Consider the following 27,696-nt stretch of genomic DNA (forward strand, 5'->3'; position numbering starts at 1 on the left):
ATAGATTTTGGCATGTCATATTTTCATTTTCACTTGTCTCCAGGTATTTTTTGATTTCTCCTTTGATTCCTTCATTGACGAAATCTTTCTTCAGTAGCATTTTCTTTAATCACAACATTTTTGTGGCTTTTCTGATTTTCTTCTTGTCGTTGATTTCTAGTTTCATAGATTTGTGGTCAGAAAAGATGCTTGATATTATTTCAGTCGACTTAAATTTATTGAGACCTGTTTTGTGGCCTAATATGTGATGAATCCTGGAGAATGTTCCATGTGCATTTGAAAAGAATGTGTATTCTATAGTTTTTGGATGGAATGTTCTATATCTATATCTATATCTATATATATATATGTATATACTAAGTCCATATGGTGTAATGTGTCATTTTAGGCCAATGTGTTCTTGTTTATCTTCTGTTTGGATGATCTATCCATTGGTGTAAGTGGAGTGTTCAAGTCCCCTACTATTATTGTGTTACTGTCTATTTCTCCTTTTATGTCTGTTAATAATTCCTTTATATATTTAGCTGCTCCTATGTTGGGTTTATAGATATTTACAAGTGTTATATCTTCTTGTTGGACTGTTCATTTCATCATTCGGTGTTGCCCTTTTTTGTCTCTTCTTATAGTTTTTGTTTTAAAGTCTATTTTGTCTGATAAGTATTGCTGCTCCTTCTTTCTTTTCTTTGTCATTTACATGGAGTATCTTTTACCATCCTTTCACTTTCAGTTTATGTCTTTAGGTCTGAAGTGTGTCTCTTGTATGCAGCATATATATGGGTCTTGTTTTTTTATCCAACTGGCCACCTATGCCTTTTGATTGTAGCATTTAGTCCATTGATATTTTAAGTAGCTATTGATAAATATGTATTTATTGCCATTTTGTTCCCTTTTTTTCTGGGTGTTTTAGGAGTTCTTCTCTGTTCCTTTCTTCTTCTCTTGCTCTCTTCCCTTGTGGTCATATGAATTTCTTTATTAATATGTTTGATTTCTTTCTTCTTACTTATTTGTTTATTTATCATATGTTTCTGGTTTGTGACCACCATGAGGTTTCTATGAAACATTCTATGTATATAGCAATCTATATTGAGTTGATAGTCTCTTTATCTTGACCTCTTTCTAAAAGCTCTACTGTTTTACTCCCCCCATCACATTCTATGTTTTTGAAGTCGTATCTAATCTCTTGTTTTGTGTGTGTGTATCCTTTACCCTCTTATCATTGAAATAGATAATTTTAGTACTTTTGTATTTTAACCTTCATATTATCTTCATAGGTGCTTAGTTTGCTACCTTTACTATATTTTTGCCTTTACCAGTGATTTTATTGCCTGTTTTTTTTTTTTTTGGTAATAATTATCTTATCCCTATTTGTGGTCTTCTCTTTCCCACTTAAAAAGTCCCTTCAGCATTTCTTGTAGAACTGATTTCTTGGTGATAAACTCCTTTAATTTTTGCTTGTCTGGGAAATGCTTTATCTCTTCTTCCATTCTGAATATTAACCTTGCTGGATACAGTATTCTTGGCTGTGATTTTTCCTTTCAATACTTTAAATATGTCATGCCACTTTCTTCTAGCCTGTAGGGTTTTGGCTGAGAGGTCCACTGATAGCCTGATGGGATTTCCTTTGTATGTCACTTCTTGCCTTTGTCTTGTGGCTTTTAGGATTCTCTTTTTACCTTTAATTTTGGGCATTTTTATTATAATGTGTCTTGGTGTGATCCTCTTTGGGTTTATCTTGTTTGGTGCTCTCTGTGCTTCCTATACTTGAATATCTGTTTCCTTCCTTAGGTTAGGAAAGTTTTCAGCTATTATTTCTTCAAATAGATTCTCTGACTCTTTGTCTCTTCTCCTTCTGGGACACCTATAATACAAATATTACTGTGCTTGATATTGTCCCAGATTTCCCTTAGACTGTTTTCATAATTTCTAATTCTTTTCAATTTTATCTCTTCAGCTTGGATAATTTCCACTAGTCTTTCTTGCAGCTCGCTGATCCATTCTTTTGTATCATCTACTCTGCTATTGAGTCCCTCTAGTGAATTTCTCATTTCCAGTATTGTATTCTTCATTTCTTTTTTTCTTTTTTTTTGAGGAAGATTAGCCCTGAGCTAACTACTTCCAATCCTCCTCTTTTTGCTGAACTCTTTTGCAGACTGGCCCTGAGTTAACATCCATGCCCATTTCCTCTACTTTATACATGGGATGCCTACCACAGCATGGCTTTTGCCAAGCACTACCATGTCTACACCCAGGATCCAAACCGGCAAACCCCAGGCCACCGAGAAGTGGGATGTGCACACTTAACTGCTGTGCCATTGGGCCAGCCCCATGTATTCTTCATTTCTGATTGGTTCTTTTTTATATTTTCCAGTTCTTTGTTGATGTTCTTACTGTGTTCATCCAGTCTTCTGCCAGTATCAGTGAATATCCTTATGAGTTTTGCTTGAACTCTTTGTCAGGTAGATTGCTTATTTCTGCTTTGTTTAGTTATTTTTTCTGGAGTTTTGTCCTGCTCCGTTGCTTGGAATGTATTTCTTTGCCTCCTCATTATGCCTCTTTCTCTGTGATTATGTTTATGTATTAAGTGAGTCAGCTATGTCTCCTGATCTGGGAGAAGTAGACTTATGTAAGAGACGCCTTTTGAGGCCCCGCAGTGTGCTTCCCTCTTGTCACCAGTCCAAGTGATCCAGGCGTGACCCCTGTGTGGACTACTTGCGTCCTTCTGATGTGGCAGGGTTGCTCTTACTGTAGGTACCTTGGTAGTCTAGTTTTTCCCTCCCTGGACACCTGTTTGTAAGTCTTTCTTTGGGGATCCCCAGCACCATTGGCTACAAGGTCTAATAGCACAGTCCTGTTGAAGTTTTCCTGTTAATTGAGTAGGTATCAAGTGTAGCTGGTTGCTAGGCTCAGGGGCTTACAGTTGCCATAAGCCTGCAAGACTTCTGTCAGCCCTCTTAGGACTGAAGCTAAGTGGGGTGGGCCCTAGGCACAGGAGCACCCAACTGTTTCAGGCTTTGGAAGGTGGGGTCAATCCTCTTTGTGGCTGTTGGTGAAGCATAGGTCTTCTGCTGCTGATAATCCCCACCCCTTACAGGTCCACACACACTGTCAACACAGCTCTGGTCCATGTACACTTCTCAAACCCTGGAGCTTACCAAGTCACCCCACTGCAGAGGCCCCCATCTCTGCACCAATGCCCTCCACAGTTCACCTGGTCCTCACACAGGCCCTGTCCCACAGGGGCAGACACCCTTGCCTGCCTGTTGAGGATCAAGGCACCCAGTCTATGCAGGCTGATAAGTAGCCTGACGGCTTCCTGTTGGGTGGGGCTGGTCCCTAGTGTAGGCTGCCTGCTCTGGCTGACTTGGATTAAATCAGTGCTCTAGCAGGTGTGGAAGACTCCTGGGATAACATGCCAGGGGAAGAACTTCAATGGTGTCTTCCAGGGTCTGTGTTAGCATGCCTGTACCAGGGCACAACAATGGCCACCACCAATCTCTCAGTCTCTGGAGTTCTTACCTCTCACCAAGAAGCACCCAGAGCATATCAGGTGAGTCTCTTCTCACCAAAGGACTGTGCAGCTTTCTTTTTGTTGATTTTGGGTTGCTCTCTGAGACAGCTGAATTTGTGTGTGGGCCCTTTAAGAGCTGGGTTTTTTTCGAAAAGCTTTCATCCAATAGCTTTTCTGGGTGTATTCCCCCATTGTAGTTAATAGCCAGTGAAGCCAGATAATCGGACACTCATCTCTGTTGTGCTGAGTCTGAAGGATGCTTATAGTACTAATGCGCCCCTGCTAAGGTCCCCACTATTCCAGGGAGGGCTGTGTACCTTAGGGTGTCTCCTGCTCAGCTGGCTGTGAAGATATGCTACTCTCCTAAGGTGGCTTTCTTTCACTCCAGAAGGAATTTCTGCCTCTTCTGCCTCAGTCAGTATTGTCCCTTTTTATGGGGGTTGTTTTTATCCAGTTTTCAGTTTCTCTCTAGGTTAATTTTCCCAAGAATAGTTGTAAACTGGTTGTATTTGTGGGACAGGTGAGTTCAGAGTCTGCCTACACTGCCATCTTGATGAGATCTCCCTAGTAAGTTATACATTTACCACATTTACTGAATAAATTATTTTCTCCAGTTAATAGATATAACAGTTTTATCATATAGTAATAATAGGAAAATATTATGTAAAACTAATTTTAATCAAATTAATGCTTGTACACAGTTGAAAGTCAAATAATGCAGAAAATATTATAATGCAAGTAACAGTCCTCCACCTCTCCGTGCCCTGCTCTCTTTCTCAAAATTACCATGGCATCTTTGAAATGGAATTTTTGATCACAGGAAGGAAATAAGAATACATCAGAATAAATGAATCAGCTCACCAAGGGAAAATTAAATTTTGTGACCAAATGGTATTTGATCACATGTTTGAAAATGAAATTCTACTTTTCTATTAAAAACTAAATTGACAATTCTATATTTATTGAAAATAGTCCAGGATATGTCATTGCATTCATAATTTCAAAGTCCTGCCACTACAGTTTAGTAGATCCCTATACATTCTAGGATTTCTTTACCTAAACATTAAATATTCTTTCATCACAGAGTAGGAGTGTTCATATTGAGAAGTCAAATATTATCTTCTGACCACATTCTGATCCATTTCACTCCACTCCGTTTTATTACTGAAAATAAGTCATGTCCCCACATTATGTTGATTTATATATAGGAAAGTCCTGTGTTTGATAAATTTGGATTTGGAGAAGATGAGAGGATATAGAGACAGATTGTTTTATTTCTCCAACCAACAAAGCTCGCTTGTAGAAGACATAAAAAGCTGAAAGCATAAACTTTAAAATAATTTCATATTCTACTGCTTTTGAAGCTGAGCTTTTTTTAGATATCAAGGGGACTAGGAAAACAGAATATGTCAAAACACTAGGAAAACAAAGAAATAAGGAAGGAAAAAACAGCATACCAAAGAAGCTCCCTTTGCTGATAAGTACTTCTAACATGAAAGAAAAGGGGACCTTCTGGAATAATAAAATGGTTCATAGAATATTATAAATACTCTGCTTTTAGAAAAAGTGATTTAGTAGATTAAAAGCAGAGATAGAAAATCTTAACTGTACTTATTAGATTTCAGAAATGAAATGGATGTGAAAACTGTCCAGGGATTGTTTATAAGTGCTCAAAGTTTAATTTTAAAATATACAAAGAGACTAGAAAAAAATTATGTGCATAGTATATATATAATATTATTATATGATAACATTGTATCTCAAATAATAAATACCCATACTTTCCCATGGTTACACATATTTACTTAAATCCATTCTGTTGCTAAATAACAATTATTACATTTTCTTTGGGTGGTATAGAAACCATACTCATTTAAGAAAACTATACAATCTGTGCAGTACTTTAATATGTGAAAAATAAATGATCAACAAAGGAAAATAAAATTATTAGTAAGTTAATAAGCATGGTGTTATCCCAGGAGAATGAGTGGTCCTTGCAAATTAGAGAAAACTCTCAGAATTATTTATAATTAGAAATATTTTAAAAAATTGAGATATAATTAACATATACCATCATGCAAATTTAAGGTATATAATGTGTTCGTTTGATATATTTATATGTTGCTATATGATTACCATCTGAGCCTTTAGCTAATGTCTCAATCATGTCAAATAATTACCATTTATTTTTTGTGGTGAGAATATATAAGATCCAGTTTCTTGGCAATTTTTTTTTTTATTGAGATAACCTTGGTTTACTATAGTATATAAATTTCAGGTGTACATCATTATATTTCTATTTCTGCATAGACTACATTGTGTTCACCACCAAAAGTCTAGTTGTCTACCATCGCCATACAAAAGTGACCCTTTACCAGTTTTGCCACCCCCCAACTTCTTCCCCTTGGTAACCACTGATCTGTTCTCCTTATCAGTGTGTTTTTCAACTATTCAGAGACTAGAAAAAAATTACATGTAAGTGTATATATGTATTATATGTTTCTATTGTATTTCAAAAAATAAATACTCATACTTTCCTCTGGTTACACATACTTAAATCAGTTCTGTTGCTAACTAACAATTATTACGTGTTCTTTGGGTGACATAAAAAGTGTACTCTTTTAAGAAAACTATCTATACAATCTTTGAAATATTTTAATATGTTGCTTCCAAGTCTTGGCTATTGTCAATGATGCTGCAATGAACATAGGGGTGCACATATCTCTTCAAATTAGTGTTTTCATGTTCTTTGGATAAATAACCTGAAATGGAATATCTGGATCACATGGTAGTTCTATTTTTAATTTTTAAAAAATCTCCATACTGTTTGCCATAGCGACTGCACCAGTTTATCTTCCTACCAACAATGTATGAAATTTCCCTTTTCTCCACATTTGTTATTTCTTGTCTTTATAATAGTAGCCATTTTGACAGTCGTGAGGTGATATCTCTTGTGGTTTTGATTTGCATTCCCCTAATAATTAGTTATATTGAACACCTTTTCATGAGCCTGTTGGCCATCTTTATATCTTTGGAATAATTTCTGTTAAGATTCTCTGCCCATTTTTTAATCAAGTTGTAAGTTTTTTGCTGTTGAGTTGTATGAGTTCTTTATATATTTTACATATTAATCCCTTATCAGATATATGCTTTGCAAACATCTTCTCCCAATTGGTAGGTTGTATTTTCATTTTGTTTATGGTTTCCTTTGCCGTGCAGAAGGTTTTTAGTTTTCATGTAGTGCCATTTGTTTATTTTTCCCTTTGTTTCCCTTGCTGGAGGAGACATATTCAAGAATGTAATGTTATGACTGATGTCAAAAAGTGTACTGCCTATGTTTTCTTTTAGAATTTTTATGGTTTCAGGCCTTATATTCAAGTCTTCAATCCACTTTCGGTTAATTTTTGCATATGGTATAAGAGAGTGATCTACTTTCATTCTTTTGCAAGTGGCTATCCTCTTTTCCCAACACTATTTATTGAAGAAACTTTCTTTTCTCCATTGTACATCCTTTGTCAAAAATTAGCTGTCCATAGATGTGTGGGTTCATGTCTGGGATCTCTGTTCTGTTCCATTGATCTGTGTGTCTGTTTTTCTGCTAGTACCATGCTGTTTTGATTAAATGGCTTTGTAGCATATTTTGAAACCACAGAGTGTGATACCTTCAGCTTTATTCTCTTTTCTCAGGATTGCTTTGGCTCTTCTGGGTCTGTTCTTGTTCCATATAAATGTTGGGATTCTTTGTTCTATTTCCATGAAAAATGTCATTGGGATTCTGATTGAGATTGCATTGAATCTGAGGATTGCTTTAGGTAATATGGACATTTTAACTATGTTAATTCTTCTAATCTGTGAGAATGGAATATTGTTCCATTTCTTTATATCTTCAATTTCTTGCAACAATGCCTTATAGTTTTCAGTATAGAAGGCTTTCACCTCCTTGGTTAAATTTATTCCAAGGTATTTTATTCATTTTGTTGCAATTGTAAGTGGGATTATCTTCTTGATTTCTTTTTTTGCTAGATTATTCTTAGTCTATAGAAACAAATTATTTTTGTATGTTGATTTTCTACCCTGAAAATTTACTATTTATTTTAATTATTTCTAATAATATTTTTGTAGATTCTTTAGGGTTTTCTTCTTTTTCTTTTTTCTAGTGAGGAAGATTGGCCCTAAAACTAACACCTGTTTCCAATCTTCCTCTTTTTGCTTGAGGAAGATTGTCCCTGAGTTAAAATCTGTGCCAATCTTGCTGTGTTTGTATGTGGGATCCTTCCGCAGCATGGCTTGATGAGCAGTTTGTAGGTCCACTCCCAGGAGCTGAACCTGTGAATCCCAGGCCACCGATTTGGACCACATGAACTTAACCACTGTGCCACCAGGCCAGCCCCTCTTCAGGATTTTCTTTGTATAAAATCATGTCATCCACAAATAGTGACAAGTTTTATTTTATACTTTCCAATCTGGGTACATTTTATTTCTTTTTCTGGCCTTATTGTTCTGTCTAGTACTTCCAATACTATTTTGAATAAGAATGGCGAGAGTGGGTATCCTTGTCATCTTCTTGTACTTAGAAGGCTTTCAGTTTTTCACCATTGAGTATGATGTTACCTGTGAGTTTGTTGTATATGGCCTTTATTATGTTGAGATACTTTCCTTCTATACTCATTTTATTGAGGGTTTTTATAATAAATGGATACTGAATTTTGTCAAATACTTTCTCTGCATCTCTTGAGATGATGGTGAGATTTTTATTCTTCATTTTGTCAATGTGGTGTATCCCATTGATTGAGTTGCTGATGTTGAGTCATCTCTGTGTCATTAGAATAAATCCTACTTGATTGTGGTATATGCTTTTTTAAAATGTATTGTTTTATTCAATGTGCTATTATTTTGTTTAGGATTTTTACATCTATGTTCATCAGTGATATCGGCCTGTAATTTTCCCTTTTCATATTGTCCTTGTCTGGTTTTTGTATCAGAGTACTGTTAGCCTTATTAAATAAGTTAGGAAGAACCCCTTCCTTTCAATTTTTTAGAAGAGCTTGAGAGGGATAAATATTAAATCTTTGAATGTTGGGTAGAATTCATCAAAGAAGCCATCTGGTTCTGGACTTTTGTTTCTGGGAACTTTTTGATTACTGTTTCAACCTCTTTACTGGTGATTGGTGTGTGAAGATTCTCTATTCTTCTTGATTCAGTTTTGGGTGGTTGTATGATTCTAAAAATTTATCTGTTTCTTCTAGGCTATCCAATTTGTTGGGGTATAGTAGTCCCTTAAAATTCTTTGTATTTCTGCAATATCCATTATAATTTCTCTTCTTTCATTTCTGATTTTATTTTTCTTCTCCCTTTTTTCTTACTGAGTCTAACTAATGGTTTATCAATTTTGTTTATATTTTCAAAGAACAAGATCTTAGTTTTATTATCTTTTCAATTGTCTTTCTAGTCTCTATTTCATTTATTTCCACTCTGATTTTTATCATTTATTTCCTTCTATTGACTTTGGGTTTTGTTACTACTTCTTTTACTTCCTTTACGGCAGTGTTAGATGGTTTATTTGAGATTTATTTTGTTTCTGAGGTAGGCCTGTATTGCTATAAACATCCCTATTAGTACCACTTTTTGCTGCATCCCCTAGATTTTGATATATTGTGCTTTCATTTGTCTCCAGGTATTTTTTGATTTCTCCATTGATGTCTTCGTTGATCCATCGGTTGTTCACTAACATGTTGTTTAATCTCCACAATATCTGTTACTTTACCAGCCCACTTCTTGTAGTCAATTTCTAGTTTCATGTCCTTATGGTTGGGAAAGATACTTGATATGATTTCAATCTTCCTTTTTTTTTAAAGATTGGCACCTGACCTAACATCTTTTGTCAATCTTTTTTTTCCTTTTTCTTCTCCCAAAATCCCTGCAGTACATACTTGTATTTCTAGTTGTAAGCCCTTCTAGTTGTGCTATGTGGGATGCCACTTCAGCATGGCTTGACGAATGGTACCATGTCCACAACCAGGATCCAAACTAGTGAAACTCTTGGCCGCCAAAATGGAGCATGTGAACTTAACTGCTCAGCCACAGGGCTGGCTGCTGATTTCAATCTTCTTAAATTTATTGAAACTTTCTTTGTTTCCCAAAATATGGTCTATATTTGACAATGTTCCATGTGCACTTGAGAAGTATGTGTGTTCTGCTACTTTTGGATCCAATGTTCTTTATATACCTATTAAGTCCCTCTTGACTAGTGTTTCATTTAAGGCTGATGTTTCCTTGTTGGCTTTCTGTGTGGATGATTTATACGTTGATGTAAGTGGGGCATTAAAGTCCTGAACTATTATTGTGTTGCTGTTAATTTCTCTCTTTATATAGATCTGTTATTATTTTGTATACTTTGGTGTTCCTATGTTAGGTGCATGTATATTAATACATTTATGTCTTCTTTGTGGATTGTTCCCTTTGTCATCATATAATGTTCATCTTTGTTTCTTCCTATCTTTTTTGGCTCAAAGTCTATTTTGTCTGATATAAGTATGACTACATTCACTTTCTTTCGGTTGCCATTTTATTGGAGTATCATTTTCCATCCATTCACTCTGAGCCTATCTTTCTGTTTAGAGCTGAGATGAGTCTCCTGGAGGCAGCATATTGTTGGGTCTGTTTTTTAATCCATCCATTCACTCTGTGTCTTTTGATTGGAGAATTCAATCCTTTTAAATTTAGGGCAATTATTGATATATGAGGACTCCGTATTGCCGTTTTATCTATTGTTTTTTGGTTTCTCTCTATTTCCACTATTTCTTCTTCCTTATTTTTATGTCTGCCATTTCAATTTGGTGGTTTTCTGTGATGTGTTTTTCAGTTTCCTCTTCTTTTATGTTTTGTGACTCTGCTTTGAATTTTTGTTTTGTGATTGCCATAGGTTAGTATAAAAGATCTCATAGATGAGATAGCCCTTTTTCTTCTGATAGTACTTTTTCTTTGTTTGCCTATGCAGATTATGTCCTTTTCCTCTTCCTCTTCTATGTTATTGTTGTCACAAATTAACCTTTTTTTGTTTTGTGACTTTGTTACCAGATTTTAGTGGTTATAGTTATTTTTAATGTTTCTTTCACTTTAGCTTTTACATTATGAGTATGTGTTTTACCAACCTATTCTGATATAGAGTTGCAATATTCTGATTCTAACTGTGTATTTATCACCTTTCTTGAAGTTTTGTATAACTTTGCCTTTACATTTCAGATAGGAGAGCTCTTTTCAAATTTCTTATAAGGCAGATCTAGTGGCCATAAACTCCCTCAGCTTTGTGTGTGTGTGTGTGTGTGCCTGGAAAAGCCTTTATTTCGCCTTCATATTTGGAAGATAACTTTACTGGATACAGTATTCTTGGCTGACAGTCTTTCAATATTTTGAATATATCATTTTACCCTCTCCTGACCTATAAAATTTCTGCTGAGAAATCACTGGTAGTCTAATGAGGGGGCCATTGGAGGTTATTGTCTTTTTTCTCTGCCTGCCTTTAATATACTTTCTTTGTCATTGACTTTTGACAGTTTTAATATAATGTGCCTTGGAGAAGGTCTTTTTCCACTGAGATAAATAGGTGTTCTATTAGCTTTATGTATTTGTATATCCAGGTCTTTCCTCAGGTTTGGGAAGTTCTCAGCTATTATTTCTTTGAATAAGCTCTTTGCTCTCTTGTTTCTCTCTTCTCCTTTTGGGATACCTTTTATCTTTATGCTGCTTTTCCTAATCGAGTCAGGTATTTCTCATAAAATTCTCCATTAAAAAAAGGTTAGTTCTCTCTCCTCTTTCACCTTGATTATTTCCAGATTTCTGTCTTTGAGCTCCCTAATTCTCTGTCATATCTTCTGCTTTCTACTTTATTCTTCATTTCTTTTGTTGAGTGCTTCAGTTCCAGAATTTCCGTTTAGTTCTTTCTTTAGAGTTTCAATCTATTTGGTGAATACTCCTTCTGTTCATTAATTTTATTCCTGAGCCTATTAAAATGTCTTTCTGAGTTTTCTTGTAGCTCATAGTGTTTCTTCAGGACAGAATTCTTTTGAATTCTCTGTCAGTTAGGTCACAATCTTCTGTGACTTCAAGTTTGGTTTCTGGAGAATTGTCATTTTGTGATATCTGTTACTGTAGTTTTTCACTGTGCTTGATAAGTTCTTCCTCTGCTGGCATATTTGTGGTAGCAAACACCTTTCTTATTTGGGAAAGGCTTCTTTTATATTGATTCTGAGCTGCTTCTTGTTGTATTTAAGGGCCTGTACTTTTCACTCTCCACTGGCTCTGGCAGAGGTGTAATCAGTGCCCTCCTTGTGCTGCTTGTGGCTCTGAGGTTGCTGATACCTTGCTGCTTATGGTGTTTCTGAAATTGCAGGCATTGATACCAAGGTCAACAGGCTAGAGAGTACCTCTGCTGTTTCCAGAATTGCCTGGGTTGCATGTTCCCATACTGCTGTGTTGGGGAGGGGTAGAGTGGGATGGGGAAAAAGGATCACCTCTGCAATGTCTGGGTTTTTTAGGTCTGAAGTTGCTGCTGCCACAGGTGGCAGGGCGGAGGGGTGGGGGTCGGTAAATGTTCCACATACCTTTGCAGCTGGGGTGGAGGAAAAGAGTTGTTTGCTCCACTATCACTGTTACTGGGCTGTCCATGGGCTGTGGCTGTGCTGACATATATGCCATCTGGGCTACTGCTCCCAGGTTTTCTGGAGACAGTTGTTTCACTGGTGTTATTGATACTGCTAAGTGGGCTGGGGCCACAGGTGACACTGCCACTGCCATGGAGGGGAGGGGTATCTGGGTCATGAGCACTGCCAAGGTTCCTGGAGCCTCTGGTCTCAGGCACTAGTGCGGTTCCTGGACCCTCAGGTCAGGGGCACCATCACTACTGCTGGGAGCCCAAGGTCTTGTATGCAGCATTGCTGCTGGGTGGGCTGGTGTCAAAGGTGCTGCTGCTGGGTTGGAGTGAGGCTGAGTTTTAGACACCACTGTGGTCCCTGTAACCTCAGGTCCTGGAGGCCACCTGTCCTTGCTGGGGAAGGGGAAGAGGCAGAGTTGTGAGTTACCACTGTGGTTCCTAGAACCTCAGGTCACAGGTACCATCACCACTGCCAGGAGTACTGGGGTCTTGGATGCAGCACTTGCCGCTGGAAGGGCTGGGTCAAAGGCACTGCCACTGGAAGGAGTGGGAGTCTGCTGAGTTGCAGGCAGCATTGTGGCTCCTGGAGCAGTTGGTCATGGGTGTTGCAGCAATTCCTGGCACCTCTGGGAGTGTGGGCTGCCTGGCTCCCTGGGGCTTCTGTTTGCAGGTGCTACCACAGTTCCTGGGGCTTCTGGTTGCAGATGAAGCCTCAGTTCCTAGATCCCCCAGTCTCAGGAGCTGCAGTCATTGCTCCCTTGGTTCTACCACCCCAACAAGGTCCAGTCCACCCACCTTCAGATGTATAGATGTATGGATCTTTAAGGCATTCTAGTGTGCTTTGCAAAGCGTCCTTTGTTAATCTGTGGATGTCCTATTGGTTGTAACTTAGAGGGAAGAGACAAAGGGAACATATCACTCTGCCATGATGCTTATGTCACCTCTTCTTAGCAAATTTGAAGTATCTAATACAGTGCTATTGACTATAATCACTATGTTGTGCATTAGAGCTCCATAACAATTCATCTTAAGGCTGCACATTTAAAGTTTGCTCATCCTCCAGCCCCTGGTAAACACCATTCTACTCTCTGTTTCTACAAGTTTGGCTTTTATAAATTCACATTTTAGTGATATCGTACAGTGTTTGTCTTTCTCTGTCTGGCTTATCTCACTTGGCATAGTGCCCACAAGATCCATCCATGTTGTTGCAAATGACAAGATTTCCTTCCTTCTCATGGCTGAATAATATTCCATTGTATATGTCTTCCCCTCTCTCTATATACACACACATACTACATCTTCTTTATCAATTAGTCTGCTGATGGACACATATGCTGTTTCCTATCTTCGTCATTGTAAATAATATTGCAATAAACATGGGAGGTCAGGTATCTCTTGGATATGCCATTTTCATTTACTTTGGATATAGACCTAGAAGGAGGTTTACTGGACTACAGTGTAGCTATAGTTTTAGGTGTGTTTTTTTTTTTTTTTTTGCTGAGGAAGATTTGCACTGAGCTCACATCTGTGCCAGTCTTCCTCTATTTTTTGTATGTGGGTTGCTGTAACAGCATGGTCACTGATGAGTGGTGTAGGTCTGCACCTGGGAGCCAAACTTGGGCAGTTGAAGTGGAACATGCTAAATTTAAATACTAGGCCATGGGGCCACCCCATAATTTTAATTTTTGAAGAACCTCTATACTGTTTTCCATAGTGCTTGTACAAATTTACATTCCCTCTAACCTTTTGCAAGGGTTTTCTTTACTCCATATCCTCAGTAATACTTATCTCTTGTCTCCTTGATGATAGTCATTCTAACAGATGTGAAGTGATAGCTCATTGTGATTTTGATTTGATGTTTCTTTGATGATAAGTGATGTTGAGCATCTTTTATGTACCTGTTAGCCATTTAGATGTCTTCTTTGGGAAAACGTCTATTCACTTTTCCTCCTATTATTGATTTCTAGTTTCATATTACTGTGACCAGAAAAGATACTTAGTATGATTTCAATCTTCTTAAATTGGCTAAGGCTTGTTTTCTGGCCTATCATATCATCTATTCTGGAGGATTTTCTGTGTGCCCATGAGAAGAATATCTATTCTGTTTCTGCTGGATGAAATGTTCTATAAATGTCTGTTAGGTCCATTTGTTCTAAATTATGATTTAAATCCAATGCTTCCTTGTTGATTTTCTACCTTGATCTATCCGCTGCTGAAAGTGGAGTACTGAAGTCCTCTACTTCATTATTATTCATATTATTCATATTATTACGTTGTCATATATTTTTCCCTTCAGATCTTTTAGTATTTGCTTGATACATTTATGTACTCCCATATATGTTTAGGATATATTTTCTTGATGAATTGACCCTTTTATCTTATATAATGACCTTCTTTGTCTCTTGTTATTGTTTTCGAATTAAAGTCTATTTTGTCTGATATAAGTGTAGCTACTCGATATTCTTCTGGTTTCCACTTGCATGGAGAATCTTTTTTTATCCCTTCACTTTGCATTTATGTGTGTGCTTAAAGGTGAGGTGAGTCTGTTGTAGGCGACATATTGTTGTGTTAGGTCTTCTTTTCTGATTCCATCTATTCAGTCACTCTGTGCCTTTGATTGGTGAATTTGATTTATTTACAGTTGCAATAATTTTTTCTTTTTTTTTTAAAGATTGGCACCTGAGCTAACAACTGTGGCCAATCCTTCTTTTTTTTTTTTCCTGCTTTATCTCCCTAAATCCCCCTTGGTACGTACTTGTATATCTTAGCTGCAGGTCCTTCTAGTTGTGGCATATGGGATGCCGCCTCAACGTGGCCTGATGAGTGGTGCCATGTCTGCGCCCAGGATCCGAAGCAGTGAAACCCTGGGCCACCGCAGTGGAGTGCATGAACTTAACCAATCGACCATGGGGCCGGACCCTGAAGCCATCTTATTAATTGCTTTCTGGCTGTTTTGTAGTTTATTATTTTTTTCCTCTTTCTCCCTACCTTTGTGAATTGGTGATTTGTCTTTATGATATACTCATATTTTGCTTTCTGTGTCTTTTGTGCATCACTGTATGTTTTTGTTTTGTGTTTACCATCAGGCTTACATAATATACCTTATAGATAAAACAATCTGATTTAAGCTGATAACAACTTAACTTCAATCACATACCAAAGCTTCACCCTTTTACTCTCTCCTTTTATATTTTTGATGTCACAGTTTACCTCTTTTTGTATTGTATATTCTTTTACAAATTATAGTAGCTATAGTTATTTTTAAATTCTTTTGCTTTAAGCTTTATAGTCAAGAAGTTAACACATCATCCTATTTCAGAAAGAGTTTTCTAAATCTGACTCCATATTTACCTCTACTAGTGTGTTGTATTTTTTGTATATTTTCATGTGACTTTACCATTTTTTTTATTTTAACTTGAAGAACTCCTTTCAGCATATCTTGCAAGACAGGTCTGGTGGTGATAAACTCCATCATCTTTTTATTTGTCTGGGAAAGTCTTGATTTCTCTTTCATGTCTGAAGGATAACTTTTCCAGATCAAGTATTTTTGGTTGGCAATTTTGTCTTTTGACACTTTCAATATGTAATTCCACTCTCTCCTGCCCTTTAGCATTCTGCTGAGAAAGCAGATGATATCCTCACTGTGGTTCTGTTGTAGGTTATAATCTTTTATCCTCATTCTACTTTCAAGATTCTCTCTTTGTATTAGGTTTTTGACAGTTTCATTATAACATGTCTTGGAGAAGGTCATTTTGCATTGAGATAATGGGATGAGTTACTAGCTTCTTAAACTTGGATAGCCAAGTCTCTCCCCAGGTTTGGGGAATTCTCATGTATTATTTTTTAATAAACTTTCACCCTTTTCTCTCTTTCTTCTTTTTCTGGAACTCAAGTTATTCTAATATTTGTACATTTGATGGTGTCCCACAGCTCACATAGGCTTTCTTTGCTCTTTTTCATCCTTTTTTTCTTTGTCCTCATTTGAGTGGATTATTTCAAAGCCAGGTCTTTAGCTTACTTATTTTCTCTATTGTTTGTTTTATTCTGCTATAGATGTTCTCTATTGCATTTTTAAATTCATTCATTGAATTTTTCAGCTCCAGAATTTCTTTTTGGTTCTTTTTTATGATTTCTCTTTCTTTGTTAATTTTTCCAATTTGTTAATGTATTGTGTTCCTGATTTATTTGAATTGTCTGTGTTTTGTTATACCTTGTTGTGTTTCCTCATAACAGGTGTTTGAATTCTTTATCACCTAAATAGCAAAAGTTTGTGTGTTTGAGTTCACCTGCTGAAGGATTATTGTTATTTTTTGTGATGACATATTTCCTTGATTCTTCATCTTCTTTGGAGTCTTACATTGGTGTTTTTGCATTTGAAGTAGCAGACACTTTCTTAGATCTTTATTAGTTGTCTTCAGGTGAAAGATATTTTTTGGTGGTCCTGCTTATATCTGGGATTTTCTCCAACCTTGTATGGATAAACCTGCTTCATGTGTCTTACTCCCTCTTGTGGCTGAATTCTTAAGCTTGTATGCCTTCTCTGGATTTTATAATTCATCAGTTTGGCTGCTGGAAACCTTGCTTTTGTTTTCCAGAAAGTGGCAATACAGCTAAAGTTTGTGGTTTCTCCTGTTGATGAAAATAATCCATAACCAATCTATAAATGAAAATTTGGGAGAGTTTATTCTGAGCTAAAATCTGAGGACCATGGCCCGACGCCTTTCTTCCTGAAGGAAGAAAGGGCACCAAAGAAATGAGGTATACAGAGTGGTTATATACCCTCAAACAGGATGTTTCACAACTGATTGTAATGTCCCTCCCACAATAGTCACAAGATTGCCCTGTCGGCACAGTGCTCGATGGACACAGCAGGTAGGGGGTCTGCTATCTTGGCGGGCACAGCAGGAAGCAAGTCTGTTGTCTTGAGCTGAGTGGTCACAGGTGAGCACAGCAATCAGTTCCTAGCCTAAGGAAAGATACTTAATCCTTAAGGAAATGCCAACATTGGGAGGGGAGGGCAGTTACACCTTTATCTCAAGGGCCTTTGTTATTGCCATAGGGAATGTGTAAAGCAGATATACAATGCATACTCAATGGCCACGGGGTCAGGTCCTTTTGGAAAAACAAGGTCAAGCCAAATTAGGTTTACACCAAATGGCTTCCTCATATACTCCAATATATCCTATTGCTTGCCAATTTTATTTGTCACTCCCTTGCCCACAGACCCTGGCCTGATTTTCTGAGCACATTCCCTGTTTGCTGGAGATTGCTCTTGCTGTTGTACTCATGACGATGCACAAGAAGCCCCCTACAGAGTGAGGGGAGTTGTGGGTTTGGCACTTGGGGTATTTGGGGTTGCCTTTGTGCCAGGTGGGCAGATTCTCAGGTGAAGTTCTCCCATTGGTTCATGGGTAGGTTTCCTGCTAGAGTCCTGAACACAGTCTGCAGGAACCATGTCCCTTTAATGCTCTTTGATAATGTTCTCTGTTTCTTTCCTGATCTCCTCCGCCTCTCCAGTCATGGAGTACCTGTGTCAATACTCTGGTTGCTGCTAGACAGAAACACGTTTCTCTAACATCATCCCATATGGCTGGGGAAGGCAAGTCCTCACTTACCACTCTCCCTTTCCTTATTGGCAGAGGTTGCTGCAGGCTAATTCATCCCCACACTGTACCCTCCCTCTTACCCTCTCCAATGCATCAAACTCATATATATACATATGTATATTTGCTCCAGTAGAGTGCCGGAATCTCTCCTTGAGAAGACTAGACTTCTACAAAGTCTCTCATTTATGGGTGTCTACTCAAGTTAGCACTCTCCAGTTTTTCCCTGACTGTGGCTGACAGGGGTTAATACCAGTTTGCTGCCTTCTGCTGGTTCCACACCCATACCAAGGTTTGTCTGCCTACTACCCAATGCACAGGTGGGCAAGACTCCTCCCGTCTCTAGGCATGTGGTGCTGGATCCCACAACTGCCACAGAGGCACTTTTGTTTATGGATGGATACCAATTTTTAGTTGTAAAAAGGAGAGGTGAAATGATGCTAATATCTTAGTCCTTTGTACACAAAAATAGCTTAAAATAGGTATTTATATGGCCTAAAATAATTTTAATATTATTTTGTATGTCATATTTATCTCATTAAATTAAAATTTATTTGGGGGATATTTGTCTAGATGATCTTGTCCCTTACTTATCCTCTAACTTTTGATTTATTGATAAATTTCACCTTAATTTGAAGGCCAAACTCATAAAATACCGAATTCCCTAGCACTGACGAGCACATAGTGGCAATGAGTACAAATGTATAGGATAACATTATCAATTAGAGTTTTAAAAGCCTCCTTAGTTTAGTGCAAACACTTAGCAAGATTAAAATTAATAATAAATAAATAAAATTGTAATCAACAGATGTAATTGGTATCATGACATTTATTAAAAAGACTTTAGGGGACTTATAGAAAGCAATGACTTGTTATTAACATATAGTTTGTACATTATAATTATTATAATCACAATAACAATTATTATTTAAAGTGGAAAATGATGTAGTACATGAATAATAGCAAAACAGAGAGAAAGAGATCACTGTTGTGTAGGAGTAATTAGGAAAAGCTTAAAATAAGCATGGCTAGAATCAGATATGGAAAATCAAGAATTCTAAATTGAATTATAATAACTAATATTTAATGAGCACTTCCTAAATGCTTTTCATATCATAACTGATTACATTATCATAATAGTCATATGAGATAAGTAATATTTTATTCCCATTCTAGGGATGAAGAAACTTAAGTGGTAAAGTGCGTAGGATCCAGTCTGTCGGTTTCCCAAATATTTGCGGTCCCACCTTCTCCCTATAAGCTACAGACTCCTGTGAAGAACAGCCTCTATGACATCATGCAGCTTTCCTGTCTTGGAAAAGGTAAGTAACTGGTTATTTTGTTAGTTTTATAATATGTGTGATTGCTAGAGGCAAGGAGATCCTTTCTTCTTTTTTTGCTAGGGAAGATTCTCCCTGAGCTAACATCTGTTGCCAATCTTTGTCTTTTTCTTTTCCTCCCCAAAGCCCCAGTACATAGTAGTATATTCTAGTTTAAGTCCCTCTAGTTCTTCTATATTAGCCACCACCACAGCATGGCTACTAATAGATGAGTGCTGTGGTTCCATGCCTGGGAACTGAACCCAGGCCACCAAAGTGGAGCACGCCAAACTTTAACTGCTTGGCCATCAGGGCTGGCTCAAGAAGATCTTTTAAAAAGCTAATTGAGGGGGGGGGCTGGCCCCGTGGCCGAGTGGTTAAGTTCGCGCGCTCCGCTGCAGGCGGCCCAGTGTTTCGTCGGTTCGAATCCTGGGCGCGGACATGGCACTGCTCGTCAGACCACACTGAGGCAGCGTCCCACATGCCACAACTAGAGGAACCCACAACGAAGAATACACAACTATGTACCAGGGGGCTTTGGGGAGAAAAAGGAAAAAATAAAATCTTAAAAAAAAAAAAAAAAAGCTAATTGAGGGGTAGGGGGCAGCCCAGTGTTGTAGTGGTTAAGTTTATGTAGTCTGCTTCAATGGCCTGGGCTTTGCAGGTTCAGAACCCTGGGCCTGTGCCTACACACCGTTCATCAAGCCATACTGTGGCGGCATCCCACATACAAAATAGAGGAAGACTGATAGAGATGTTAGCTCAGCAACAATCTTCCTCAGGCAAAAAGAGGAAGATTGGCAACAGATGTTAGCTCAAGGCCAATTTTCCTCACACACATACACATACACAAAAGCTAATTGGTCATGGAGGGTAATGGATACAGATTTTTTCTATGTTACCCAAGGACAAGGGACATCATATTTTTAGTTTAATTAAATTTGGCTTTATCTCCATCCACCAGGTTAACATGAAATCTCAGGCTTACCCCACCAAACCCTCCATTGAGGGTTCATTCAGAAAGGGTTTAAATAAGGAGCAGACATTAACTGTGCCATATACACTGGGACAAGGAAGCTCAAAATTCTAAACTAAAGATTTGGTTATTTGGAAGAAAAACATTTTCTATTTCCTTTCATCTGTTACTGCATAGAAAACAAGAAAGGATCAGTATCTGAACAAATTATTTTGCTCTGAAAGTTTAAGTTGTTAAGGGACTGGATAAAAGTAGGATGAAAAAACTGAAGAAGGAAAGGGACATGAGGAATGCTAAAATACAGGATGAATTTTGAAGATTGGTTGTATGTCAAAGACATCTCCCTCCTCCTCCCCTTCCTCCTTCTTCCTTTTTTGTTTTCCTTCCTTTCTGTCTTCTTTCCTTCCTTCCTTCTCTCCTTCTTTCCTTCCTTCCAACATTACTGATTAATATCTTCCTTGTGCCCAGCACTGGGTCTATAGTGGAGAGAAAACAAAACAAGATCCTTGCTATCAAGTGCTTATATGCCTATCATTGGTACAAAGACAGTAAACAAGTTAAAAAACAAATGAAGAAGTTAGAGCAGATTACGTGCACAGCTATGAATGAAGTAGTAGTATGATGAGATAAGGACTAACTGGTGTGTGGTATGGGTGGCGTGGGGAAGTTCACTAGGGAAAGTGGACAGGAAAGACTTTCTGAGGAAGAGCTATTTGAGAACCAGATAAAGCCATAGTGACAAGGTATCCAAGCAGAAGAAAGAGTACTGGTAAGAGTCCTGTGGTTGGAAGGAGCTGGTGTGTGTGGAATGTGGATAAAGAAAATGGCTTGTTGAATACAGTGAAGGAAGGAGAAAGAGAGAAGAAATGAGTTCAGAGAGGAAAGAAAGGGCCAGATCAGGTGGAAGATCCTGACAATGGTTAGGAGTTCTCTTTTACATATGCTTCATTTGAGTTGTCCATTAAATACCCATGTAGAAATATCTATTATAGAGTGGGTGAGTGAGTTACTAAATCAAAGTAGGGCCAGCTTGAGTTTAGATGCCTAGGGCACTTGTACAGCCATAAATCGAGGCTTACTCAGTTAGCATCTCTGGCCTGGGTGTGTGCAATTTAACAAGTTTCCCAGGTGATTCTTATTAAAGTTTGGGACCTGTAATAGACTGAATGTTTGTGTCCCCCTCAAATTCATATGTTGAAATCCTAATCTCCAAGGTGATGGTATTAGGAGGTGGACCTTTGGGAGGTGATTAGGTGATGAGAGTGGAGCCCTCATGAATGGGATTAGTGACCTTATAATAGGAATGCCTGAGAAGAGATATGGAAAGGTTACTTCCTCTCCCTTTGTTCTCTGTCATGTGAGGATAGGACAAGAAGACAGCCACCTGTAAACCAGGAAGAGGGGTCCCACCAAGAACCTGACTGTACTGGCACCTTGATCTCAGACTTCCGGCCTCTGGAACTCTGAGAAATAAATGTTTGTTATTTAAGCCACCCAGCCTATGGTAATTTGTTATAGCAGCCCAAATTGACTAAAACAGGATCTGTGGCTTTAGAGATTATAGTCCATGGCATGGAAGGAGTTGAAGTCCTCTGAAGAGAGAATGACTAGGAAGAAAACAAATCGGAGACGCCAAGTGTCCTACTTGGGGAAGCGTGTGGTGTGGCACTATAGGAGACAGGAAGTGAGGCCAGGAGAAAAAAGCAACACAGGACCCAGAGGAGAGCCCCTCAGAATAAAAGGCATAGTCAGCAGGGGTAAGTAGAGCCAGGAGTCCTGGGTGATGGGAACAATAGGACTGCACTGTACTTGATGTCTATAGTATTTAAGAGAGAACAGATAGTGTATCCTTCAGAGACTATGGATGTAGAAATAGCATTAAAGACATGTTGTCAGTACTCTGTGAATATTACACTCATTGAAAGTAACTACATCACTATTTCATATTTTGGCAACCTTCTTAAAATTAAGATTTCTCTTTAAAATATGAATCATTTGATAATGAACACTTTAATTTCTATTATTACTTATGAAAAATTTTGTTATTTATATGCTGATCTGATGTGTATTAAATTACACAAGTTACGTGGTATAAATGGGCTAATTAACAATAAAATTATAAATATAATTTTTCTGAGTTTTTTATTGGCTTTATAAAAAAGGCACAAATTAGACTGGGTATTTTGGGGTTTTTTACTAAAGACAAAAAATTTATGTTATGAAAGATAATTTTTACACTGTACTAAGATATCTATTCACTATAAATGGACTATTTCAGGCTTACGTACTCTATTTCTGATCATCTACTTCATGGTCTAAACTCAAGAGAGCCACAATGATGGGATGAAGGATGACGAACATGCTCATGATAAATTGTCTTTGATCTAATTATATAGGTGAGTGCATATGTATATATATATAAATGTGTATGTATATATGTGTGTTATATATATGTGTATACATACATATACAGTTATATATATATACACACATATCTACACACACATATATATATACATTTTTAACATTAGAGGAGATTTGCAGATTTGTGGTTGTGAAGGAGGTTTCATACTGACTGTTAAGTATGAAATGGAAATTTTCTGTGCCTATCCCAAAATATGTAGATGATGGATGAAAACATCTGCCTGGGCCAAGAAATAGATCAGTATAGCTTTATATGCAAGTGACTACAAGAACTGTCTCTTGTTATAAATTTACGTAAAGACATATGCTTTTACAAACTATTCTTGAATCTTAATCATTGACTACAATTGTCATGAGTCAATATTTAAATCCTCCTCTACCATAAAGTGATTCAAGGACATGTGACTTGATTTGGCCAATGAAAATGAAAGACATTGAGAGACTAAACATAAAAACGGATAAAGGCTGTACTATATATTACAAAAGAACTCTAACCCACAACCTCTGCTGTAGCCAGTCCAGGAAGGTCAACCACAACCTCTGCAGCAATAGGCCCAGATAGTCAGGGCTTGATTCATAACTGCTGGCTTCCCTATTTTTCCACTTCTTTCCACTTAGAATGAACCAGAAAAAGACCCATCACATGGGATGCCCTCTTCTAGTTAGTCACCTCCAACTTCCCCTTGCCAACAGCCTCCAATCAGGGCACCCCTAAACCTTCCCTTTTTTCCACTATAAAGCTTCTCCACACCTCTCCCTGCCTTTGAGTCTCTATTAAAATGCAAGTAACAATGGTTGACTCTTTCTGTAGCAAATTCTGAATAAACAGCCTTTGCTTTTCTCGTTTGGGTTGTCTTTATTTCACACCTTGGACAAGTCACTTAGCCCTATTTTCCTTGTCTGTAAAATGGTATATAGATGATCTCACAAGGTTGTGAAAATTGATTGATATTGAGTGTTAAGGTGCTCTGAATTTATTTGATGACCGTAATGGCAAACTGTGGAAGTCAGTGCCTTGTTCACCAATATCCTAGTATTCCGGTACTTCCCCACCCATTTGCAGTTAGACATGGGTGGGCATAAAATTTAGGAGTGATTGCATAATTTGATAAACTCCATTTCTCTCTTCCAAGGTGAATGGTAGTGTTTCAGATGGTGGAAGTTTTGTCAGCCATATGTGCAGCTTGAATGAGACACATACTCTTGATTTTTTAAACCACTAAGATTTTCTTTCCTTTTTTTTTTTGAGGAAGATGAGCCCTGAGCTAACTACTGCCAGTCCTCCTCTTTTTGCTGATGAAGACTGGCCCTAAGCTAACATCCGTGCCCATCTTCCTCTACTTTATATGTGGGAGACCTGCCACAGCATGGTGTGCCATGCCATGCTGCATCTGCATCCGGGATCCGAACTGGCGAACCTGTGCTGCAGAGAAGCAGAACGTGCAAACTTAACAGCTGTGCCACCGGGCCGGCCCCATAAACCACTAAGATTTTCTAATTGGTTATTGCTTCAGCAAATCCAAGACTGTCTTGATGATGCATTGACAATGAATGAATATACAATGATCCAGTAAGAACCATAGAGTTTAAAAAATGTGCTGTCTTGTATACAGAAAATAGGGTTACTTAGACTAATAAAATTAATTTAATTTCAGAATATTTTTCATATTGGGGTTAAGCTTATTCTGATTTCTATTTATTGACTGGTTCCCATAAGCCCACCTTAAAGTTGCCAGTCAAATAACTGTGATTTGGATCCAGCCTCTGGCCATGAAACAGTGTAAGATATTTAGACTGAATAGCTCAATTCAGAGTCCTCAGAGCACTTTATTGTGTTTGAATATGTTTATGGCAAATTATAATGTTCTGAGTTTTTATAGCCCACCGTTCCAGATGTTTGTCTGTTTCTTTAAACTTTCTTTCTTCTTCTTCTTCCTCTTCTTCTTCTGCTGCTGCTGCTGCTTTTTTTTTAGCAGAGCCTAAAAGGGACTGAGAATCATAGTGAAGAGAGAGGAGAGAAAACCTAGTTAAGCTGTCTTAAAATATATACAGATAGGAGTATAGTAGGTCCCAACATACTTAAACTTAGGTTTACATATGCATGGATATTCCAGAATATTTTTGGGGCAGACACACAAAAATTCCTATCCAATAAGAGACTGGGGCCAGGGAGAGAGGGGCTCAGCATGACTACTGGTATTAGAGTTGTGCCATAACTCTGTGGGTGCTGCAAGGGAAAGGTACTGTAAGAAAATAATGTAACAGCTTCTTTATTAAGGTACAAACAGCACTGTTTAGATACACTGTACAGCAGGGAAAAGAACAAGACATCCTTCTGAAATTCCCCAGAGACTACTGAAGTGATTGTTCATTGAAAATGAGAATCCAGGCTGCCTGATAAGCAGAATGTCAAGGATATCTGACAGATATCATAGAGCTTGGAAACAGAAATGATCAGAGAGGCAAGAATGCCCAGGAACAGTGCCACTACTAGGAATCACTGGCAAGTAGTGGAAGCGGCTGCTCTGCACCACTTGGGAGTCTTGGGGAATTAGAGCCCAAGTCCAAGAAGCGTCAGGTAGTCCTGGGGAGGTTTGATCTTTATATTCTGGTGTTGCTGTAAAGTGAGATGAACTTTTTTGGAGCCTTGCGTGCATGTTGAGTGGGATTTGAGTTATGCGAAATAGGAATACAATTATATCCACAAATGTGTGAGGCTAAGAGAAATGTCATATATGGGCCTATGTATTTGCATTTATAAACTCATACACATATAGAATTACAACTAGTGTTAAGGTTAGAAATGCTGACAGAGAGGTGGCTGTCTATAGATTAGGAAGTGAGAAATACTAAGGTATTGTTGTTCCAAAAAGTTCAAATTTTCTGTATAAATGAACAAAATTTGAGGTACAAATGCTAATCAGTCAACTAGCTACCATACAATTTGTGTATATTATCATAAAACCAAAATCATGTTTCAATGATTTATAAAATATAAGAAGCTAAATGTCCACAGAAGAAATCCAATGGACAGAGCAACTATGTCCAACAGATCAAACTATATTTTTGCAGTCTCATACCCTATGACTCTGATTACAATTTATATTAAATCAACTATCAAGGCCAATAATAACTCAGAGCTAAATTGTTTAATGATTACATAAAAAGATCCTTTTTCATTTTGTGATTTCAATGCAATTGGAGTTGTCATTGCAGACTTGTGAAGTTAGTTTGCTACTTTTACCACTGAAAGCTAGAGCTGAAGAAGAGTACACTTACTGAGAAAATGCCATTGTGAATTGGTGAGATTAAATTCAAGCAGTACACAATTGATGAAGCAACACTGAGGAAATGTGCTTAGGATAAGCAGTATATTAAAATGAGGATGCTATTGATTCATTACTCTAACAAGCATATTATATCTTTAGAGGCAGCAGCTTTCTTATGAGATACGTAATATTTTGACACTTCCTATAATATTATGTTTACTCTTCTTTCACCTGTATGGTATTGACCACCTTCTCCAATGCTTTGAATCCAGTACTTACAAGAGAATTTGGGGTTTATTTAAAGAATAAATCTAAAGGAAAACAAAATAACGATGTTTCATTGGTATATTTTGACAAGGGCATTTGACACTTATTAAATTGATGTGTAAAGATAGCTAAAAGGGATAAATAAGACTCAAATTATATTGGCTCAAGGAAATAAAATATGTACAAACTAGCATTTATAGTTTTAGATAGCCTTATCATATATTTTATAATAATTATTAAAATTTTATTTTATTAAATATTATATTTTTAAGTATAATATAATTATTAAAATAATTTATAAAATGTTGACTTTTGGGGCTGGCCCCGTGGCCGAGTGGTTAAGTTCGCGCGCTCCGCTGCAGGCGGCCCAGTGTTTCGTTGGTTCGAATCCTGGGCGTGGACATGGCACTGCTCATCAAACCACGCTGAGGCAGCGTCCCACATGCCACAACTAGAAGGACCCACAACGAAGAATATACAACTATGTACTGGGGGGCTTTGGGGAGAAAAAGGAAAAAAATAAAATCTTTAAAAAAAAAAAAAATGTTGACTTTTAACCACACTGCCCATCTGTTGGTTGTCATATTGTGGTGGCTGCATGTTGCTGTGATGCTGAAAGCTGTGCCACTGATATTTCAAATACCAGCAGTATCACCCATGATGGACAGGTTTCAGAGGAGCTTCCAGACTAAGACAGAGTAGGAAGAAGAACCTGGCTACCCCCTCTGAAAAAAAATTGGCCATGGAAACCCTATGAATAGCAGCAGAGCATTGTCTGATATAGCGGTGGAAGATGAGAGGATGGCACAAAAAACAAGGCGGGGTTCCACTCTGCTGTACACAGGATATCTAGGATTCATAATTGACTTAATGGCACTAACAACAAGACTTTTAATATCTACTCAAAAATTTCAAAGAATTTCCTATGAATAAGAAATGTCTTGCAAGTCAAGGAATTAAAAGTATTATATTTAGAATGATTTAAAAGAAAGTTTGGTCAATGTTAAAGATATTCAATATACAAGTTACTTATCATTTTAACCACTTATATTTATCTATATCATGACTTTGGTGACATTTTGATTTCTGCTTTTTGAGAAAAATGTCTGGTTCTAAGGTCCATAGAGCAAGAATGTAAGGCTTTTCCAAACACTGAAATTAATGAGGAAGGTCACTATGCAGTCTATAATTAATTACTACATGCATTTTTAAATGCAACAATTTATTGGATTAGCTTTCAGGAATCCAAGGAAGTAATTCTATACCCCACAAGAAAACAAAGTGTAAAATACTGATTTTGATAGCGCAATTACAATTTTATAGCTTTGTCATTTTTCCACAAATTTTCTCAAATTGATATTTCATTACTTGAATAGTAATCAGCAATTTATTTTCAAGTATTTTTTTAAAGGATGTCTTTAACCTTACAGCACAGTGAAGAGAAAGATACCTCACAAAAGAAAAGAGGAATGTGTTATTCCCTTCAAATATACATTATGCCATTTATAATTGATGGCTTCAGTTGCTGTTGTATACACTAGTATAGAGCCAGATAAATAAAGACAAGCATTGCTGACACTTTGTTTTCCTTTTATTTACATTTATTTCATTTTTTAAAACTTACTTTGATTCATAGAAGAATTAAAACTACAAAATCAAAAAGAATAAAATGCTTAAACA

At 37.3% G+C, this 27,696-nt stretch overlaps 1 long non-coding RNA gene across 2 annotated transcripts in view; it reads left to right on the forward strand.

Moving 5' to 3' along the window:
- LOC138915401 (uncharacterized) overlaps positions 1-26,076 on the forward strand; it is a 113,105-nt gene extending 87,029 nt beyond the window's left edge. For both annotated transcript variants that reach the window (XR_011421295.1, XR_011421294.1), the window contains 3 exons: positions 18,938-19,083; positions 22,335-22,452; positions 23,730-26,076. This is a non-coding gene — a long non-coding RNA (uncharacterized lncRNA). The remainder of the gene's footprint in view (positions 1-18,937; positions 19,084-22,334; positions 22,453-23,729) is intronic.
- Positions 26,077-27,696: the final 1,620 nt, after the last annotated feature.

Source organism: Equus caballus, chromosome 9 (genome assembly GCF_041296265.1).
Source record: "Equus caballus isolate H_3958 breed thoroughbred chromosome 9, TB-T2T, whole genome shotgun sequence".
Taxonomy (NCBI): Eukaryota; Metazoa; Chordata; class Mammalia; order Perissodactyla; family Equidae; genus Equus; species Equus caballus.